This window comes from Triticum dicoccoides, chromosome 4B, assembly GCF_002162155.2.
Source record: "Triticum dicoccoides isolate Atlit2015 ecotype Zavitan chromosome 4B, WEW_v2.0, whole genome shotgun sequence".
NCBI classification, from domain to species: Eukaryota; Viridiplantae; Streptophyta; class Magnoliopsida; order Poales; family Poaceae; genus Triticum; species Triticum dicoccoides.
Genome location: NC_041387.1, coordinates 127008207 through 127025976, shown reverse-complemented (window position 1 = coordinate 127025976; position 17770 = coordinate 127008207).

The following is a 17770-nucleotide window of genomic DNA, read 5'->3' as shown; positions in this document are numbered from 1 at the left end:
GGCGGCGGCTCAGCTCGGCGGTGGTGGCGGGTGGTGGCGGGTGGTGGTGAGGTGGCGGGGCGGCGGTATTTAAGGAGGGGGGCGGCTCCGGCTTGGGGAAGGGGGCGCCCGGGGACTCCCCTCCATAGGCGGCGGCGATGCGGGCCGGCCTGGCTGGGCCTTTGGCCCGGTCGGGCGCGGGTTTTTTTTTTAAAACATTCCGCCGATTAGAAAAGTCCTAGAATAATAAATAAAAATGTAAAAATTCCAAAACAAGTTTTCTCCGTCTAAATGAAATATTTAGAAAGAGATGAACTTTTCTTGGCCCCTAAAATGCAACCTTTAAAACATGCAAATTTTTCTAGGGCAAATAAAATTCCGAATAAAATCATGTAAAAATCAAATAATGATTTTTAACATTTTTCCTCCGATATTTCAATTATTTTGGAGAAGTCATATTATCTCCCCTCATTTATTTATTTGAAATGAAATATTTTTCCGGAGAGAAAAATAAATAAAAATCAAAATCCTCGTCTTCATTATATGATAAAACTCAAATACGAAAATCGGAAAAATCCCCAACTCTCTCCGAGGGTCCTTGAGTGTCTTAGGATTTCGAGGATTGCAAACGAAAAACAATAAAATATGATATGCATGGATGATCTATGTATAACATGCCAAATTGGAAATTTGGGATGTTACATCGAGCGGGCTCAGCCGCCACTGGTATGCCAGGTCGCGAAGCCGTGGTCAAGGCTAGGGGGTGAGGGTTGGAGAACCGGTAGGGGCTCCTGAGGCGCGATGCTCAGGACCCCCCCCCCCCTAACGTGCAAGCGACTCGCAGGGTAAGGTGCTGACCGCCAGGGCCTGCCTATAGATTGGCCTCAGGTGAACCTGCGTGTTAGCTGGAAGAAGAGATTGCAATTTCCTATGGTGCTGACTGTCTGTCCTCAGACCTTTCGCAGGAAGACGAAGGCACCAAGGACCTGGTGAGCTGGCATGCGCGAGGCGGGCCACGAGCCAGAGCTCGGTCCTCGAGATTATCAGCATTGCAGGGACGGACCCGAGCACAAGCACCATGCGAGCGTGACTAGCCCCCGTTGTGGGATGGGCAAAGGACAAGCCAACAATGTAGGGAGACCGCGAGGCGGATAAGATTCGAAGCAAGTAGGTGATGATCATGGATAAGCTCATGAGAGGTGGTTAGGCAATTCCTATGAATTCAAAAGGATAAATGCCGTAGGGACGGACCCACGTGACTTGGGGATAATGCAGCCAAACTGAACGAACTAAAAAGATGTCACCTTGCATTGTTGCTGAAGTGATGTCAGGGTAGTAGAAGATGCGCGCTGCTGAAGTCGTTCCTCACGAGCCGCCTTGGCCCTGAGTCTCCGGGGGCTCCAGGGGCCTGGGGGGCTCCTAAAGATGCATCTCCATCTCCGCCAGGATCGCCTGGTGCCTAGCCTCTCAAGCTGCTAGGATGTCCCGCACGCGGTGCTGAAACGCGACAACCGCGCTCGGCAGGCCGAAGGGTATGCGAACGTAGCTGTGAGGGGGACCCCCGCATCGGCCGACGCGGTGATACGTCCATTTTGCATCATGCTTTTATATCAATATTTATTGCATTATGGGCTGTTATTACACATTATGTCGCAATACTTATGGCTATTCTCTCTTATTTTACAAGGTTTATCATGAAGAGGGGGAATGCCGGCAGCTGGAAAAGGAGCAAATATTGGAAACCTATTCTGCGCAGCTCCAAAAATCTTGAAACTTCACGAAAGTTATTTTTGGAATTAATAAGAATTATTGAGCGGAGAAAACACCAGAGGGGGCCCACACCCTGGCTAGGAGTGTGGGGGCGCGCCCACCCCTACTGGGCGCGCCCCTGTCTCCTGGGCCCCCTGGTGGCCCTTCGGTGCCCATCTTCTGCTATATGAAGGCTTTTACCCTGGAAAAAAATCATAAGCAAGCTTACAGGATGAAACTCCGCCGCCACGAGGAGGAACTTTGGCGGAGCCAATCTAGGGCTCCGGCAGAGCTGTTCTGCCGGGGAAACTTCCCTCCGGGAGGGGGAAATCATCACCATAGTCATCACCAACGATCCTCTCATCGGGGAGGGGTCAATCTCCATCAACATCTTCACTAGCACCATCTCCTCTCAAAACCCTAGTTCATCTCTTGTATCCAATCTTGTATCAAAACCACAAATTGGTACCTGTGGGTTGCTAGTAGTGTTGATTACTCCTTGTAGTTGATGCTAATTGGTTTACTTGGTGGAAGATCATATGTTCAGATCCTTAATGCATATTATTACTCCTCTGATTATGAACATGAATATGCTTTGTGAGTAGTTATGTTTGTTCCTGAGGACATGGGTGAAGTCTTGCTATTAGTAGTCATGTGAATTTGGTATTTGTTCGCTATTTTGATGAGATGTATGTTGTCTTTCCTCTAGTGGTGTTATGTGAACGTCGACTACATGATACTTCACCATTATTTGGGCCTAGAGGAAGGCATTGGGAAGTAATAAGTAGATGATGGGTTGCTAGAGTGACAGAAGCTTAGACCCTAGTTTAGGCGTTGCTTCGTAAGGGGCTGATTTGGATCCATACGTCTAATGTTGTGGTTAGGTTTACCTTAATACTTCTTTTATAGTTGCGGATTCTTGCAATAGTGGTTAATCATAAGTGGGATGCTTGTCCAAGTAAGGGAAGTACCCAAGCACCGGTCCACCCACATATCAAATTATCAAAGTACCGAACGTGAATCATATGAGCTGATGAAAACTAGCTTGACGATAATTCCCATGTGTCCTCGGGAGCTTTTTCCTCATTATAAGAAATTGTCCAGGCTTTTCCTTTGCTACAAAAAGGATTGGTCCACCTTGCTACACTTTATTTACTTTCATTGCTTGTTACTCGTTACAACTTATCTTATCACAAAACTACCTGTTACCTACAATTTCAGTGCTTGCAGAGAAAACCTTACTGAAAACCGCTTGTCATTTCTTTCTGCTCCTCGTTGGGTTTGACCCTCTTACTTATCGAAAGGACTATGATAGATCCCCTATACTTGTGGGTCATCAAGACTCTTTTCTGGCGCCGTTGCCGGGGAGTGAAGCGCCTTTGGTGAGTGGAACTTGGTAAGGAAACATTTATATAGTGTGCTGAAATTTTCTGTCACTTGTTACTATGGAAACTAATTCTTTGAGGGGCTTGTTCGGGGTATCTTCACCCCGACTAGAAGAGCAAAGAGTTGCTCCTCAGCCTACTAAACCTACTGAAAATATTTACTTTGAGATTCCTTCGGGTATGATAGAGAAACTGCTAGCTAATCCCTTTGCAAGAGACGGAACATTGCATCCCGATTTACACCTTATCTTTGTGGATGAAGTTTGTGGATTATTTAAGCTTGCAGGTATTCCCGATGATGTTGTCAAAAGGAAGGTCTTCCCTTTATCTTTGAAGGGAGATGCATTGACATGGTATAGGCTACGTGATGACACGGGATCTTGGAATTATAAACGATTGAAGTTGGAATTTCACCAGAAGTTCTATCCTATGCATCTTGTTCATCATGATCGTAATTACATATATAATTTCTGGCCTCGCGAAGGAGAAAGCATTACTCAAGCTTGGGGGAGGCTTAAGTCAATGTTATATTCATGCCCCAATCATGAGCTCTCCAGAGAACTGATTATTCAAAAAATTTATGCTCGGCTTTCTCCCAATGATCGCAACATGCTCGATACTTCCTGTGCTGGTTCTTATATGCTGAAGACTATTGAATTAAAATGGGATTTATTGGAAAGAATTAAACTCAATTCTGAAGATTGGGGTGCCGACGATGGTAAGGAGTCAGGTATAACACCTAAGTTTGATTGTGTTAAATCTTTTATGGATACCTATGCTTTTCGTGGATTTAGCGCTAAGTATGGACTTGACTCTGAGATAGTAGCTGCTTTTTGTGAATCTTTTGCTACTCACGTTGATCTCCCTAAGGATAAGTGGTTTAAATATTATCCTCCTATTGAAGTAAAAGTAGTTGCACCTATTACAGTTGAAGAAAAGACTGTCACTTATAGTGATCCTATTGTTCCTACTACTTATGTTGAGAAACCTCCTTTTCCTGTTAGGATAAAGGATCATGCTAAAACTTCGACTGTTGTTCGTAAGAGTAATACTAGGACTTGTACACCTCCTGAGCAAATCAAAGTTGAACCTATTATTGCTATGGTTAAAGATCTCTTGGATGATGATTTAGATGGGCATGTTATTTATTTCTGTGGTGAGACTGCTAATATTGTTAGACCAGATGCTAAGATACATAGACCTGTTGTAGGCATGCCTGTTATTTCTGATATATTAGGAGATCATTGTTATCATGGCTTATGTGATATGGGTGCTAGTGCTAGTGCAATACCCTATGACTTATATAAAGAAATTATGCATGATATTGCACCCGCTAAATTGGGAGGTATTGATGTTACTATCAAGCTTGCAATAGAGATACTATTTCACCAGTTGGGATTGTTAGAGATGTTGAAGTCTTGTGTGGGAAGGTTAAATATCCTGCTGATTTTCTTGTTCTTAGCTCCCCACAAGATGATTTTTGTCCCATTATTTTTGGTAGACCCTTCTTGAATACTGTTAATGCTAGGATTGATTGCTAAAAGGATATTGTTGAAATTGGCTTAGGGGATACGTCTCATGAGTTTAATTTTGCTAAGTTTCGTAGACAACCCCGTGATAAAGAATCACCTAGTAAGGATGAGATTATTGGTCTTGCTTCTATTGTCGTGCCTCCTACTGATCCGTTAGAACAATATTTGCTAGACCATGAAAATGATATGTTTATGAATGAAAGAAGGGAAATAGATAAAGTGTTCCTTCAACAGGAACCTATTCTGAAACACAACCTACCCGTTGAAATCCTAGGGGATCCCCCTCCACCCAAGGGAGATCCCATGTTTGAACTCAAACCATTACCTGATAATCTTAAGTATGCTTATCTTGATGAAAAGAAAATATATCTTGTTATTATTAGTGCAAACCTTTCAGAGCAAGAAGAAGAAAGATTATTGAAAACTCTGAAGAAGCACCGTTCTGCTATCGGATATACTCTGGGTGATCTCAAGGGCATTAGTCCCACGCTATGCCCACAAAAAATTAAATTGGAGGAAGATGCCAAACCAGTTAGAGATCCTCAACGATGATTGAATCCTAAGATGAAAGAAGTGATAAGAAAGGAGATACTAAAGCTCCTTGAGGCAGGTATAATTTATCCCGTTGCTGATAGTGATTGGGTAAGCCCTGTCCATTGTGTTCCTAAAAAGGGAGGTATTACTATCATTCCTAATGATAAAGATGAATTGATCCCGCAAAGAATTATTACAGGTTATAGGATGGTAATTGATTTCTGTAAATTAAATAAAGCTACTAAGAAAGATCATTACCCTTTACCTTTTATTGATCAAATGCTAGAAATAATATCCAAACACACACATTTTTGCTTTCTAGATGGTTATTATGGTTTCTCTCAAATACCCGTGTCAGCGGGGGATCAATCAAAGACTACTTTTACTTGCCCTTTCGGTATTTTTGCTTATAGACGTATGCCTTTTGGTTTATGTAATGCACCTGCTACCTTTCAAAGATGTATGATGGCCATATTCTCTAACTTTTGTGAAAAGATTTGTGAGGTATTCATGGATGATTTCTCCGTTTATGGATCCTCTTTTGATGATTTCTTGAGCAACCTTGATTGAGTTTTGAAGAGATGCAAAGACACTAGTCTCGTCTTGAATTGGGAAAAGTGCCACTTTATGGTTAATGAAGGCATTGTCTTGGGGCATAAGATTTCCGAGATAGGTATTGAAGTTGATAAAGCTAAAGTTGATGCTATTGAAAAGATACCATGTCCCAAGGACATAAAAGGTATAAGAAGTTTCCTTGGTCATGCCGGTTTTTATAGGAGGTTCGTTAAGGACTTTTCTAAAATCTCTAGGCCTCTGAATAATTTATTGCAAAAAGATATTCCTTTCGTCTTTGATGATGATTGTGTTGAAGCATTTGAAATACTTAAGAAACCTTTGATCATTGCACCTATTGTTCAGCCACCTGATTGGAATTTACCCTTTGAAATTATGTGTAATGCTAGTGATTATGTTGTAGGTGCTGTTCTAGGGCAAAGAGTTGATAAGAAATTGAATGTTATCCAGTATGCTAGTAAAACCCTTGATACTGCCCAGAGAAATTATGCTACCACTGAGAAAGAATTCTTAGCAGTTGTGTTTGCATGTGTTAAGTTCAGACCTTATATTGTTGATTCCAAAGTTACTATTCACACTGATCATGCTGCTATTAAATATCTTATGGAAAAGAAAGATGCTAAGCCTAGACTCATTAGATGGGTTGTCTTGCTCCAAGAATGTGATTTGCATATTGTTGATAGAAAGGGAGCTGAGAACCCCGTTGTAGACAACTTGTCTAGGCTAGAGAATGTTCTTGATGACCCACTGCCTATTGATGGTAGCTTTCCTGACGAACAATTAGGGGTCGTTAATGCTTCTCATACTGCTCCTTGGTATGCTGATTATGCTAATTACATTGTTGCTAAATTTATACCACCTAGTTTCACATACCAGCAAAAGAAAAAGTTCTTTTATGATTTAAGACATTACTTCTAGGATGACCCACACCTTTATAAAGAAGGAGTAGATGGTGTCATTAGACGTTGTGTACCTGAGCATGAACAGGAACAGATCCTACACAAGTGTCACTCTGAATCATATGGAGGACACCACAATGGAGATAGAACTACACATAAGGTATTGCAATCTGGTTTTTATTGGCCTACTCTCTTCAAAGATGCTCGTAAGTTTGTCTTATCTTGTGATGAATGTCAAAGAATTGGTAATATTAGTAGACGTCAAGAAATGCCTATGAATTATTCTCTTGTTATTGAACCATTTGATGTTTGGGGCTTTGATTATATGGGACCTTTTCGTGCCTCTAATGGTTACACACATATTTTAGTTGCTGTTGATTACGTTACTAAGTGGGTAGAAGCTATTCCAACTAGTAGTGTTGATCATAAAACTTCTATTAAGATGCTTAAAGAAGTTATTTTTCCGAGGTTTGGAGTACCTAGATATCTTATGACTGATGGTGGTTCACATTTTATTCATGGTGCTTTCCGTAAGATGCTTGCTAAGTATGATGTTAATCATAGAATTGCATCTCCTTATCACCCGCAGTCTAGTGGTCAAGTAGAGTTGAGCAATAGAGAGCTCAAATTAATTTTGCAAAAGACTGTGAATAGATCTAGAAAGAATTGGTCCAAAAAACTTGATGATGCATTATGGGCCTATAGAACTGCATACAAAAATCCTATGGGTATGTCTCCGTATAAGATGGTTTATGGAAAAGCATGTCACTCAAGTATACAGGATAATTGTAGCCTCTTTCGATAAGTAAGAGTGTCGAACCCAACGAGGAGCTAAAGGTAGAACAAATACTCTCTCAAGCCCTATCTGTCACTGATATGACTCTACGCACGCTTAGTGTTCGCTTTAACTAGAACAGGTATGAAACTAGAAGTACTTTGTAGGTGTGATAGGATAGGTTTGCAAGATAATAAAGAGCATGTAAATATAAACTAGGGGCCGTTTAGACAAGGAAGAAATAAATTAAATATAGCGAGTGTGGAAAAGTGGTGGTAAGAGTTGTGAAATTGTCCCTAAGCAATTAACTATGTTACTAGACCGGTAATCACTATTGCAATTCTATTTGAGGGAGAGGCATAAGCTAACATACTTTCTCTTTTTGGATCATATGCAATTATGATTGGAACTCTAGCAAGCATCCGCAACTACTAAAGATCATTAAGGTAAAACCAAACCATAGCATTAAGGTATCAAGTCCCCTTTATCCCATACGCAAACAACCTACTTACTCGGGTCTGTGCTTCTGTCACTCACGCCACCCACCATAAGCAAATCATGAACATATTGCAAACCCTACAGCGGGGATCCCTCACGCTTGCGCGACACGGAGAGCACTATAGGACAACACCAATAATTAAACATGCAACTCAAACCAATCATAGCAATTCATCAATCACCGATAGGACAACGAAAATCTACTCAGACATCATAGGATGGCAACACATCATTGGATAATAATATGAGGCATAAAGCACCATGTTCAAGTAGAGGGTACAACGGGATGCAGGAGAGTGGACCGCTGAATATAGATGGGGAAGGAGATGGAGATGTTGGTGAAAATGGCGGAGGTGTTGGTGAAGATCGCGGTGATGATGATGGCCCCCAGCGGCGTTTCGGCGCCACCGGAAGCAAGGGGGAGAGAGCCCCCCTTCTTATTCTTACTTGACCTTCTCCCTAGATGGGAGAAGGGTTTCCCCTCTGGTCCTTGGCTCCCATGGCGTGGGAGGGGCGAGAGCCCCTCCGAGATTGGATCTATCTCTCTGTTTCTGCGTTCCTAGATCCTTCCCCTTCACCGTTTCTTTTATATCCGGAGATCCGTAACTCCGATTGGGGTGAATCTTTCGACAAGATTTTTCTCGTAAATTTAGCTTTCTTGCGGAAAAAGAAGATCGTCAACCGCCATACGGGTGGCCTAGGAGAGTGCCAGGCGCGCCTAGGGGTGAGGGCGCGCCCCCTATCTCCTGGCCACCTCGGGCACCGTTTCGCGTTGATTCTTCCTCCGGAAAATCCCAAATATTCCAAAATAATTCTCCATATGTTTTTATCCCGTTTGGATTCCGTTTGATATTGGGTTTCTGCTTAACATAAAATATGCAACAAACAGGAACTAGCACTGGGCACTGGATCAATATGTTCGTCCCAAAAATAGTATACAAAGTTGCCAAAAGTATAAGAAAGTTGAATAATATTGGCATGGAACAATCAAAAATTATACATATGACGGAGACATATCAGCATCCCCAAGCTTAATTCCTGCTCGTCCTCGAGTAGGTAAATGATAAAAAAGATAATTTTTGATGTGGAATGCTACCTAGCATAATATTGATCATATGTCTAATCATGGCATGAATATTAAAACACGAGTGATTCAAAGCAATAGACTATCGTTTGACATAAAAATAATAATACTTAGGGCATCCCAACAAACAATCATGTCTTTCAAAATATCAATGCTTCCAGAACGTTATCCCTACAAAATCATATAGTCTTGTATGCTCCCTTTTCTTAACACAAGGTGCCCCTCATTCCTGTCCCGGTGTCAGCCAAGCAATTGTAGCATACTTTAGTATTCTCAAACTTTTTCAACCTTCACGCAATACATGAGCGTGAGCCATGGATATAGCACTATGGGTGGAACAGAATATGATGGTGGAGGTTATGTGGAGAAGACAAAAAGAGAGAAAGTCTCACATCAGCGCGGCTAATCAATGGGCTATGGATATGCCCATCAATTGATGTCAATGTGAGGAGTAGGGATTGCCATGCAACGGATGCACTAGGAGCTATAAGTGTATGAAAGCTCAAACTGAAAACTAAGTGGGTGTGCATCCAACTTGCTTGCTCATGAAGACCTAGGGCATTTGAGGAAGCCCATCGTTGGAATATACAAGCCAAGTTCTATAATGAAAATTCCCACTAGTATATGAAAGTGACAACATAGGAGACTCTCTATATGAAGAACATAGTGCTACTTTGAAGCACAAGTGTGGAAAAAGGATAGTAACATTGCCCCTTTTCTTTTCTTTTCTTTTTGCTTTTCTTCTTTTTTTGGGTGGGCTTCTTTGGCCCCTTTTTTTATTTAGGCTTTTTTGGTCTTTCCTTTTTTTATTTTTTATTTTTTATGGGGAAATGCTCTATAATGATGATCATCACACTTTTATTTACTTACAACTCAATATTACAACTCAATACTAGAACAAAGATATGACTCTATATAAATGCCTCCGGCGATGTACCGGGATGTGCAATGATCTAGCATAGCAATGACATCAAAAAAAGGACAAGCCATGAAAACATCATGCTAGCTATCTTACGACCATGCAAAGCAATATGACAATGAATGCTCAAGTCATGTATATGATGATGATGGAAGTTGCATGGCAATATATCTCGGAATGGCTATGGAAATGCCATAATAGGTAGGTATGGTGGCTATTTGAGGAAGATATAAGGAGGCTTATGTGTGATAGAGCGTATCGTATCACGGGTTTGGATGCACCGGCGAAGTTTGCACCAACTCTCAAGGTGAGAAAGGGCAATGCACGGTACCGAAGAGGCTAGCAATGATGGAAAGGTAAAAGTGCGTATAATCCATGGACTCAACATTAGTCAAAAAGAACTCACATACTTATTGCAAAAATTTAAAAGCCCTTGAAACAAAGTACTACACGCATACTCCTAGGGGGAGGTTGGTAGGAGTTAACCATCGCGTGCCCCCGACCTTCACGCAAAGATAAACAATCAAAATACAATGCGCACCAATTTGGTTACATAGTTAATAGACCATACATGCATGCTTCGGGAATCACAAACCTTAACACCATCATCCTTACTAAACACAACCATCTACTAGTACCTCCCACATATTATCATCACTATATCGCAAAACTATTGCAAGGAATCAAACATATCATATTCAGTGATACACAAGTTTATATAGGATTTTATGACTAACCATGTGAATGACCAATTCCTGTCATCTCTCTAAATAGATATAAGTGAAGCAAGAGAGTTTAATTCTTTCTACAAAATATATGCCCACGCTCTAACGAATATAAGTGAAGCAAGAGAGCATTCTACAAATGGCGGTTTTATAAGTAAAGAGAAACAGGCAATCCAAACTTCAAATGATATAAGTGAAGCACATGAAGCATTCTATAAAGGCACACTCAAAAGATTTAAGTGAAGTGCAATGAGCATTCTATAAATCAACCAAGGACTATCTCATACCAGCATGGTGCATAAAATAAAAGTGAAAACTAAATGCAAAATACGCTCCAAGACTTGCACATATCGCATGAACGAAACCAATACGAAAACATACCGATACTTGTCGAAGAAAGAGGGGATGCCTTCCGGGGCATCCCCAAGCTTAGACGCTTGAGTCTCATTGAATATTTACTTGGGGTGCCTTGTGCATCCCCAAGCTTGAGCTCTTGCCTCTCTTCCTTTTCCTCACATCGAGACCTCCTCGATCAAACACTTCATCCACACAAAACTTCAACAGAAAACTCGGTAAGATCCGTTAGTATAATAAAGCAAATCAATACTCTAAGAACTATTGCAAACCAATTCATATTTTGTTTTTGCATTGTGTCTACTGTAACATAACTTTTTCATGGCTTAATCCACTGATATAAATTGATAGATTCATCAAAACAAGCAAACTATGCATTAAAAACAGAATCTGTCAAAAACAGAACAGTGTGTAGCAATCTGAACATTCACCATACTTCTGGTACCCCAAAAATTATACTAAACTTTGTAAAAATAAAAAATTTGTACAGTAAGACAGTGCAAAAGGAATCAGAACCATTTGACTTTCCAGTTAAAAATGTAAAATCGCGCACTACAGCCAAAGTTTCTGTCCTGCACCGTACAAACCAACAAACATTGTAAACATCCTAAAGGCAAACCTTGGCACATTATTTTAATAATACAATGGAATTATACAAGGGGATAATTATTTTTGATGAAAAGTTTATGTAATCAAGATTCACAAAGTTTCCGTGAGCATGAACAAAGTCCAAGGCTAGCTCCCACTTCAACAATGCTTGTCTTTCCCACTTTCACTTTCCTTTTTGAAAAGTTTTTAGGTTCCCCTCTTTATTTTTTTTGTTTTTAGACAGTATAAAAGCACTCAACAGAAATAAATGACTCTCTAAAACTTCCGGGTTGTCTCCCTGGCAGCGCTTTCTTTAAAGCCATTAAGCTAGGCATTTAGTGCTCCAGTTATGAATCCACCCGGATCCCAAGGTATATCAAAGCCAATTTTAATTAACAATGATTTGTGATTTAGTAGAGAGCACAAAGTAACATATATCAAGCAATGACGAAGTCTAACTCTCTTCCTATGCATCGGCATGTCATAAAAGAACAATTCATGCACACCAAGTAAAGGCCAATGCATAGTATAAGCAGTTTCTTGCAATTCTATCGTGTTGGAAACATAGAGAGGTGGAGATATAGTTCCTCTCTCATAATAATTGCAAGTAGGAGCAGCAAGCACATGCATATCACATTCATCAAAATTATCATGTGCAATGGTAAAAGGCAACCCATCAATATAATCCTTACTAAACGCAAACTTCTCCGATATAGTGTAGTCAGGAGAATTCAAAAAGATAATAGGACTATCATGCGTGGGTGCAATAGCAACAATTTCATGTATAACATAAGGAACTATAGCAAGTTAATCTCCATAAGCATAATTCATATTGGCATCTTGGCCACAAGCATAGAAAGCATCATCAAAAAGGGATATTTCAAGAGAATCAACGGGATCATAGCAATCATCCTTCGGTAAGCATGAAGGGGAATTAAACAATGTATGAGTTGAAGAGTTACTCTCATTAGAAGGTGGGCACGAGTGATCAATCCGCTCTTCCTCCTTTTGTTCTTCGCTCTCTTTATCATCTTTTTCATCCAATGAGCTCACAGTTTTATCAATTTCTTCTTCCATAGCTTCCTGCAAAATATTATTCTCTTCTTGGACAGCGGAGAATTTCTCAATATATAGTTTAACATAGGCATTAGAAGCATAATTATCATAACAATATTCAAGTATGGCAAAATTTTCAGATTTGTAGAAAGTAGCATCATACTTTTCAATCAAAGAAGCAATTTCATAAGCACCCTTAAAAGCAACAAATTCTTCAATTTGTTTAACATCATCGTAATTATAAACACCCTTAGCATACGAAGATACGATTCCATTATCAATAAACTCACATAGGTAGGGAAGGTGTTTCTTAGGGTTTTCAGAACAACAAGTAATATCATATATTTCACATAAATTCCAAGCACAACATTGCAAACGATGAATTTGATCCAGTAAAAGTTTCCCTTTTTCAGATATATGGTGTCGCACATGACCAGCATGCTCATCTAAAGATTTGCCCTCAACTAAGCTAGTTGGGGTTTCGGCACGAGCACAAAGGGATCAAAGATGATCCAAGTAAAAAGCTTCAGGAGTGTGATAGATTTTGAGTGGTTCTTCAACCATTGGTTCAGTAGGTACAACTAATTTTTTTGGTATTTTGCGTTTCCTACCTATAACTAAAGATAGAAAACAACTAAGAACAAAAAATAAAAATTACTTGGTGATAAAGCAAACAGGCACACACGAGAATATTCACCCCACGCTATGTCTCCCCGGCAACGGCCCATAAAAGGTCTTGATGACCCGCAAGTATACAGGATAATTGTAGCCTCTTTCGATAAGTAAGAGTGTCAAACCCAACGAGGAGCTAAAGGTAGAACAAATACTCTCTCAAGCCCTATCTGCCACTGATACGACTCTACGCATGCTTAGTGTTCTCTTTACCTAGAACAAGTATGAAACTAGAAGTACTTTGTAGGTGTGATAGGATAGGTTTGCAAGATAATAAAGAGCATGTAAATATAAACTAGGGGCTGTTTAGACAAGGAAGCAATAAAGTAAATATAGCGAGTGTGGAAAAGTGGTGGTAAGAGTTGTGAAATTGTCCCTAAGAAATTGACTATGCTACTAGACTGGTAATCACTATTGCAATTCTATTTGAGGGAGAGGCATAAGCTAACATACTTTCTCTTCTTGGATCATATGCACTTATGATTGGAACTCTAGCAAGAATCCGCAACTACTAAAGATCATTAAGGTAAAACCCAACCATAACATTAAAGTATCAAGTCCCCTTTATCCCATACGCAAACAACCTACTTACTTGGGTCTGTGCTTCTGTCACTCACGCCACCCACCATAAGCAAATCATGAACATATTGCAAACCCTACAGCGGGGATCCCTCACGCTTGCGCGACATGGAGAGCACTATAGGACAGCACCAATAATAAAACATGCAACTCAAACCAATCATAGCAATTCATCAATCACCGATAGGACAATGAAAATCTACTCAGACATCATAGGATGGCAACACATCATTGCATAATAATATGAAGCATAAAGCACCATGTTCAAGTAGATGGTACAGCGGGATGCGGGAGAGTGGACCGCTGAATATAGATGGGGGAAGGTGATGGAGATGTTGGTGAAGATGGCGGAGGTGTTGGTGAAGATCGCGGTGATGATGATGCCCCCCCCCTCGGCGTTCTAGCGCCACCAGAAGCAAGGGGGAGAGAGCCCTCCTTCTTCTTCTTCTTCCTTGACCTTCTCCCTAGATGGGAGAAGGGTTTCCCCTCTGGTACTTGGCTCCCATGGCCTGGGAGGGGCGAGAGCCCCTCCGAGATTGGATATATCTCTCTGTTTCTGCGTTCCCAGATCCTTCCGCTTCACCGTTTCTTTTATATCGGGAGATCCATAACTCCAATTGGAGTGAATCTTTCGCCCAGATTTTTCTTGTAAAATTAGCTTTCTTGCAGCAAAAGAAGAGCGTCAACCGCCTCGGGCACCTCGGGCACCGTTTCGCGTTGATTCTTCCTCCGGAAAATCCCAAATATTCGAAAATAATTCTCCATCTGTTTTTATCCCGTTTGGATTCCGTTTGATATTGGGTTTCTGCTTAACATAAAACATGCAACAAACAGGAACTGGCACTGGGCACTGGATCAATATGTTAGTCCCAAAAATAGTATACAAAGTTGCCAAAAGTATATGAAAGTTGAATAATATTGGCATGGAACAATAAAAAATTATAGATACGACGGAGACGTATCACTTACCTCTTGAACTTGAACATAAAGTATATTGGGCTGTTAAAGAGCTCAACTATGACTTCAAACTTGCCGGTGAGAAGAGGTTATTTGATATTAGCTCACTTTATGAATGGAGAACCCAAGCCTATGAGAATGCCAAGCTATTCAAAGAAAAAGTCAAACGCTGGCATGACAAAAGGATACAAAAGCATGAGTTTAATGTAGGTGATTTTGTGTTATTATTCAACTCTCGTTTAAGATTTTTTGCAGGAAAACTTCTCTCTAAATGGGCAGGTCCTCACGTTATCGAGGAGGTCTATCGTTCCGGTGCCATAAAAATCAACAACTTCGAAGGCACAAGTCCGAGGGTGGTGAATGGTCAAAGAATTAAACATTATATCTCAGGTAATCCTATCAATGTTGAAACTAATATTGTTGAGACCGTAACCCCGGAGGAATACATAAGGGACACTTTCCAGAACGTTCCAGACTCCGAAAAGGAGTAGGTATGTGGTACGGTAAGTAAACCGACTCCAAAACAATTCTAATGGCAATTTTTATCCATTTTGGAATATTTAAGAATTTTGGGAAGAAAGAAGTAGTCCGGGAAGGACACGAGGCCTCCACGAGGGTGGAGGGCGCGCCCACCCTTCCTGGGCGCGCCCCCTGTCTCGTGGCCACCTCGTGTGCCTCCCGGACTCCGTTTTATTGCACGTTACGTATTTTGGTCGGTAAAAATTCATTATATAATCTCCTGAAGGCTTTGACCACCGTATCACGCAAATATTCTCTGTTTTCGTTTCGAGCTGTTTTTCTGATAGATCTAGAACATCATGACGTCTCCAAGCGCTCCCAAGGACAAGTTTTTCGAGAGGGTTATCAACCCCTATCTCGCGGAGGTGCTGCAACATCCTCAAGCCATTGAGATGCGTGAGGGGGTGCTGCACATCCACGATGTGGAGGGACCCAGGCGTACAGGAAGCGTGGAGACAAAGCTCGAAGCCATGGAGCAACAAGTTTTCAAGTGCCAAGGGATGGTGGAGCATGGACTCAACGCCAACTAGATGATGATCACGGAGTTCACCAACAACCACAAGCTAGATGCCAGGGTCATTGGGAAACCATCTTCAAGCTTCAAGAGAAAATCGAGCACCTCCAAGCCTAGATCTATGACCTGCAAAACCAAAACTGTTAGTATGAATATAGATTCAAGAGGATGAGTTTGGCTGCAGATTTAAGGATCCCGGAGACTCGATCATCCTTCTATGATGGTGATCCTATGCCTTGGAAGATGGACGACAAGCCTACATCATCAACAACTCCTACTTCACCACCTCTGAGGACATAATCACATGGGTATGGGCACTCCCCTTGGCAACCGCCAAGATTGGGGGAGGTGCCCCGGTATCGTATCACCATCACATTCCTATCTTTACCGTTTTATTTAGTTCGATCCTTTTAGTAGTATCTTGATCTAGTAGATTAAAGTCTTAGTATCAATTAGTTTTTGAGTTTTGCTTTGTGATCTCTTTAGGTAATCGAGTCCGTGAGCTATCTATAATAAAGATTAGTGTTGAGTCAAGGGCTTTGCTATCTTGCCATGATCTTGAGAAAGAATAAAAAGAATAAAAGAGTTCATATTGATCTTATGGATAGTAATGACTTCACACATAATATGAGGCATAAAAGTTGTTAAGAGTTGACAAACGTAGTTTTGGTCATCGTTGCAATTAATAGGAAGTAATAAGGAAAGAGAGGTTTTCGCATACAAATATACTATCTTGGACATCTTTTATGATTGTGAGCACTGATTAAGTATGACATGCTAAAAGAGTTGATGTTGGACAAGGAAGACAACGTAATGGTTTATGTTTTCTCACATCTCAGTTAAAGTATATTGTCATTGATCTTCCCAACATGTTGAGCTTGCCTTTCCCCCTCGTGCTAGCCAAATTCCTTGCACCAAGTAGAGATACTACTTGTGCTTCCAAATATCCTCAAACCTAGTTTTTGCCATGAGAGTCCACCATACCTACCTATGGATTGAGTAAGATCCTTCAACTAAGTTGTTATGTTGCAGGCAATAAAAATTGATCTCTAAATATGTATTACTTATTAGTGCAGAGAAAATAAGCTTTATACGATCTTGTTATGGAAGCAATAAAAGCGACGGACTGCATAATAAAGGTCCATATACAAGTGGCAATATAAAGTGATGTTCTTTTGCATTAAGATTTTGTGCATCCAACCCTAAAAGCACATGACAACATCTGCTTCCCTCTGCGAAGGGCCTATCTTTTACTTTATGTATTTTACATTATGCTTGAGTCAAGGTGATCTTCACCTCTCCCTTTTTCATTTTATCCTTTGGCAAGCTCCTCGTATTTGAAAGATCTTGGTATATATATCCAATTGGATGTAAGTTAGCATGAATTATTATTGTTGACATCACCCAAAGGTGAATATGTTGGGAGGCAACACAATAAGCCCCTACCTTTCTCAGTGTCCGGCTGAAACTCCATAACCACAAGTATTGTGTGAGTGTTAGCAATTGTAGAAGACTATATGATAGTTGAGTGTCTGGACTTGCTGAAAAGCTCTATTCTTGACTCTTTCTGAAGTTATGATAAATTGCAATTGCTTCAATGAATGATATTATAGTTTGTTAGTTCCCAATGAAGTTTTTGAACCATACTTGACATTGTGAATTTATTTTCACTTGAGCATAAGAAATCATATGACAAAATCTATATATGTTGCTGTTATAAGAATGATCATGATGCCCTCATGTCCGTATTTTATTTTTATCGACACCTCTATCTCTAAACATGTGGACATATTTTTTGATTTCGGCTTCCGTTTGAGGACAAGCGAGGTCTAAGCTTGGGGGAGTTGATACGTCCATTTTGCATCATGCTTTTATATCA